The sequence below is a fragment of the Schistocerca gregaria genome, chromosome X (assembly GCF_023897955.1).
Source record: "Schistocerca gregaria isolate iqSchGreg1 chromosome X, iqSchGreg1.2, whole genome shotgun sequence".
Lineage (NCBI taxonomy): Eukaryota > Metazoa > Arthropoda > Insecta > Orthoptera > Acrididae > Schistocerca > Schistocerca gregaria.
The window spans coordinates 222,057,931-222,063,930 of NC_064931.1; positions in this window are offsets into that span (position 1 = coordinate 222,057,931).

Below are 6,000 nucleotides of genomic sequence, written 5' to 3' on the forward strand. Positions count from 1 at the left end.
TTTGAATAGTAGTTTCTGTGTTACACTGCAGCAAAGCAAAAATATTTTAAGTTTTTGTATCGGGCAAATATTTACAATTACATGTAAAAATATGAAGAGTCATGTGCAGTAAAATGTGACATTTGGTTTGATGTTTATTGTATAATAAGAATGGAAGGCAGAAGAGGTTTGCTACATTTAGTTCTGTATAGTGTGTAAATTCATTACATTATTTAAATCGTAATGTTCCAGTCAAAAACTGACACATTAACAGAGGGAAAATTCATGCATAAAATTAAATCTTTCATAGTGAGTTGAACCCTACCACTAAAATACATTACAATTGAAGATGTAAGTTTTTATGTTGTAATTGTAAATCATTCACTCTTCACAAGACCTTACGTGTATGTAGTGAGTGAGGTGGCCCAGTGGTAAGACACAGGACTTTAGAGAGGCTGGCAGTAAAAATCAGTTTCATTAAGATAAATACCGAATTGGTTCTTTTGGAAATGATACAGTAGATTTCCTTCTGCAGCCCAATCTTGTTCCATCCCTAGTGACAACAATCTCGATGAGATATTAAAAGCTGGTCTTCCTTCCTTCTTGTTTACAGGTCAAACCGACTACTGTGAGCATAGTGCAGAACCAAACATGCGGACTTCTAGAAGTTCAAAACTTTTGTTTCTTGCTTCAACCAAGTATGCATTGTGTGGGTTTCACTTTATTGAATCTGTCAAATGAGGAGAACTTTAAGAATTCTGCTGATAAGATTCCTAGGAGAGTAGTAATGTAAAGTAGAAGTATTTTGAATGCTGGTGTTTCCTCTGCAATTAGAGGTTGACCTCAATCAGTTCATGAAAGCAAATAAAACTAAAATGATTACTAAAAGCAAGTGTGTGTGTGTGTGTGTGTGTGTGTGTGTGTGTGTGTGTGTTTGTGTGTGTGTGTGGCAGGTACTAAAAGGAATGTTAAATTTTTGGAAGTGGCAAGAATATGCTGGTAAGTAGAACACCACGAGCACTGAATGTAAGGAAATAACGATTCTGCAATGACCATATAAAGTATTTTATAAAATCAGTTATCAGTCCTCACATGCAAAGGAAATAACCTATATTTGCATCACATTCTGTTGGACAGGACCATATGTCAATTGTCCACAATACTATTTAAAAATCTTATGTTCAAAGACAAGATTAATATGTGAACAGTTCAATTTGTAGTTATTCTTAAAGATAAACAGGAACTGATTTATAAATATTTCATGCTGCAAAATTATTGTGTAATGAATAGTTCCTTAATTTAAGTTCACTGTAGTGTTTTAAATAACTTTAATTTGAAGAACCTTACGCATTCTTCAATAGTCAGTGCTTCAGACATAATTAATAATAATAGACCAAAGGAGATGGCTCTATCCTAATCACATTGATCCATTCTGTAAGCTGTCTGAAATTATTTATGGAAACCATTTTTAAAAATCTTGGTAATTGGAGATGACTTCAATGAGAAACAAGGTATAAATTGTCACCTGCCCATTCAGGTTCTCACTGTTTCCCTAAATCACTAAAGGCTAATGTCACAATGGGTCATTTGGAGAAAGCCAAAATCTCACTCCTGCCTTAACTGATGTGATCTTGTGTTTGTTTCCTAATGATGAGCTGTTTCTTCCTTAGCACTTGAAATTGCATTTGGAATGGGTGCTATGAAATTGCTATAAGATTGTGGGCATACAGGGAAGGCATGGAGTAGATAAAAAATGAAGATTAAAAAAAACCTCACTACCATGTGCAATTGCTAATAGAAATGAAATATTTACATTATGAATTTGAATGAAACTGTATATTTAAATAGAAAAAGCTCAAATTTAGTTGTAATATATGAAGTAAAAAAAAAGAAATTTGTGGTCTAAAATTGGCACAATAATATTGCCACCCAATTCTCTCTGACTTTAGAACTGCTGTAGAAGGATGTAGAAGACGAAGAACCTAGTGTTAGCAGCTATACAGTGATGTATACTTGCCAACATCTGTACACAAACATTATGCCTATGCACAACCAGCCCAAGAATTTGTCTGCAGTGACAGTAGTTCATTTCAGTATGCCCTTGGTATAAAAAATCTAAATTTGTTTTTCTTTTGTGAAGGAGAACAATTTGCACTATAAAGGTTATGCTTAGGATTCTACTTTTGATTTTCCATAAATAAATGAATAAATCTATCTTCGTTCCCCTAAAAAACAACACTGCATAATGCTAACCTCTTTTTCCAGGTTCTCACTTTGCATAGTCAGGTTGTATTGTATTCATGTACCTGTGCATGAGTAGAGTATGAAACCGAGAAAATGAATATGCAAGCCACCACCAGTCTAGGAGGTACTAGGATTATTTGATTGTTAATTCATTTTTTTTCTTCGCCCTCAAATTTACAGCCAGTATTCTGGTGCTACCTCTCACAGCCCATGTGCAAGATCCAACGATCTAAAACTAAAAGTGATTTATTCTAATTAGAGATGCTGACATACAAAGCTTTTCGATGCAGCATCAGAGCAGTCATTGAAGTAAGTGGGGGCAGAACCACATGCTTGCCACGGGGATGTGCCTAGAACATTAGTTAAGAGGCATTGACCTGCTCAGGTCTCGGCTCCCAGCATGGCAAGATATTCTTATAACCCTCTTCCCCCCCCCCATTTCCAGACACTGTTCTATTATTGATCGGCCACCATGGCCCTTCTGATTGGCTGGTTGCTTGTTCACTGAACGCTAGACACATCCAGCTGAATTGGAGAGCATTGGGCACTTTTTAACATGTTGACTGCTGCATGATAAATATTTCACCACCAGGTCAGGCATATGGCACCAGGCACTCAGTTCTTCTGTCACTGCTGGCAGTCACATATCAGCCAATGTGTTAAACTGTTGCTTTCCCTGGCTACCCAGGTATTCTAAAAACTCCACTGACACCAGTACATAAATGAACATCAAGAGTGTTTCCATCATGTGAAAGTAGATGACAACAAAGTTAAGAGTTAGCATATTTTCAGTAGAAGCACAAACAAATATCATGGGAACAAAACAGTATATATGGAAAAATCAAAAAAGGAAAGTATGAGTTTAATGTTCCAGCAACGAACACAACAAACTGTTACAAATCCGTTGCTTCAAGGACAGTTCCCAGCCTGAAGCCCTGTAGAGATCATTCCACTGACCCCAAGCCATCACCATTTGCGACTTCAGTAGTGTCAAGTGAGAACTCATCGGAAAACAAGGTGGAGGTATGCTGCATTTTCTGATGAAAGCTGGATCTGCCTCAGTGCTAGTGATGTCTGTGTGTTGGTTAGGAGAAGGCCAGAAGAGTACCTGCACTCAGCCTGTCTGTATGCTAGACACACTGGACCAACACCTGGAGTTATGGCCTGCAGTAAGATGTCATATAACAGGAGCAATTCCAGGGGGTGTTTTCCAACATAACTCTCACCCACACACCACTGTAACACAGCATGTTCTACAGTGTGTTGACATATCGCCTTGGCCTGCTCGATCACCAGATCTGTCTCCGACCGAGCACATATGGGGCATCATCAGACAACTAAAGCATTAAACACGTAATACGTGAATAAATTTTTAGATGAATGGCAAAATTCAGAAATCATGGCACTTTAGAGGTAACGAAAGACTCGGGCGAATACAGCACTTGTGAGAAGTGTTGGTAGCTTCATGCAGGACCAGCGCGTAATGGCACTGGTGCTCATAAACAGTTAACCTTCCAATTATTAACATAGGATTGGTATGATGTGAATTTGCAAGACTACGCATTAAGGGTTTAACCATACCGCTATAGACCAACCAAGTGCAACAGCCATGGAACTCTGTCCCACAAACTCGTATCTGGCACCTGTTCAACACAAATTCATGTACACTTGCATGCTTATATTCAACATTCTAGCAGTTACACCAGTTATTAATGTACCGGCATACATCTGCAATGACTTATCTCGGGCTTACATTAACCTGTGATCTTGCAACGTTAATACCTTAAACGTGTTACCTAGATAAATGTATTTCTGAAATTTCAGTACATTGCATTAATTATTTTTTGGTGTTGTGATTTTTTTTTCCAGCAGTGTATTTACAGCAAACATTTCTAAATCATAATGGAAAGATGCTTACTTAAATGAAATTAATATTGACAGAATTGGAGGAAACAGCCAACACAAAGCCATTAATGCAACATTGATCACTAAGTGAAGTAATATTATTTCATACAGCATTGTAGATAGGACAAAGAAATCAAAGTAGAAAAAAGTGAATCAGATGATGAAAATACAACTGTTAAACAGATTGATGTTCAGTCCTGAAAAGGTCATTCATTAAGTATGTTAAGATTTGTTGAAGGACTGGCCTTTACACTGGAGAAAAATGAGTCATAGGAATATGAGCAACAGCGTAATATAAAGACATAGCAATTTTCACAGTGATGTGATTGTATACCAGTTCCCTCAAAATATACGCACATAAAAAAAAAAAAAAAAAGAAATTGAGTCACCTAGGCTCCGAGAGTTTCTTGCGTCCGTCGGTCGTCGTAATTTAATATACACTCCTGGAAATTGAAATAAGAACACCGTAAATTCATTGTCCCAGGAAGGGGAAACTTTATTGACACATTCCTGGGGTCAGATACATCACATGATCACACTGACAGAACCACACGCACATAGACACAGGCAACAGAGCATGCACAATGTCGGCACTAGTACAGTGTATATCCACCTTTCGCAGCAATGCAGGCTGCTATTCTCCCATGGAGACGATTGTAGAGATGCTGGATGTAGTCCTCTGGAACAGCTTGCCATGCCATTTCCACCTGGCGCCTCAGTTGGACCAGCGTTCGTGCTGGACGTGCAGACCACGTGAGACGACGCTTCATCCAGTCCCAAACATGCTCAATGGGGGACAGATCCGGAGATCTTGCTGGCCAGTGTAGTTGACTTACACCTTCTAGAGCACGTTGGGTGGCACGTGATACGTGCGGACGTGCATTGTCCTGTTGGAACAGCAAGTTCCCTTGCCGGTCTAGGAATGGTAGAACGATGGGTTCGATGACGGTTTGGATGTACCGTGCACTGTTCAGTGTTCCCTCGACGATCACCAGAGGTGTATGGCCAGTGTAGGAGATCGCTCCCCACACCATGATGCCGGGTGTTGGCCCTGTGTGCCTCGGTCGTATGCAGTCCTGATTGTGGCGCTCACCTGCACGGTGCCAAACACGCATACGACCATCATTGGCACCAAGGCAGAAGCGACTCTCATCGCTGAAGACGACACGTCTACATTCGTCCCTCCATTCACGCCTGTCGCGGCACCACTGGAGGCGGGCTGCTCGATGTTGGGGCGTGAGCGGAAGATGGCCTAACGGTGTGCGGGACCGTAGCCCAGCTTCATGGAGACGGTTGCGAATGGTCCTCGCCGATACCCCAGGAGCAACAGTGTCCCTAATTTCCTGGGAAGTGGCGGTGCGGTCCCCTACGGCACTGCGTAGGATCCTACGGTCTTGGCGTGCATCCGTGCGTCGCTGCGGTCCGGTCCCAGGTTGACGGGCACGTGCACCTTCCGCCGACCACTGGCGACAACATCGATGTACTGTGGAGACCTCACGCCCCACGTGTTGCGCAATTCGGCGGTGCGTCCACCCGGCCTCCCGCATGCCCACTATACGCCCTCGCTCAAAGTCTGTCAACTGCACATACGGTTCACGTCCACGCTGTCGCGCCATGCTACCAGTGTTAAAGACTGCGATGGAGCTCCGTATGCCACGGCAAACTGGCGGACACTGACGGCGGCGGTGCACAAATGCTGCGCAGCTAGCGCCATTCGACGGCCAACAGCGCGGTTCCTGGTGTGTCTGCTGTGCCGTGCATGTGATCATTGTTTGTACAGCCCTCTCGCAGTGTCCGGAGCAAGTATGGTGGGTCTGACACACCGGTGTCAATGTGTTCTTTTTTTCATTTCCAGGAGTGTATTATTTATTG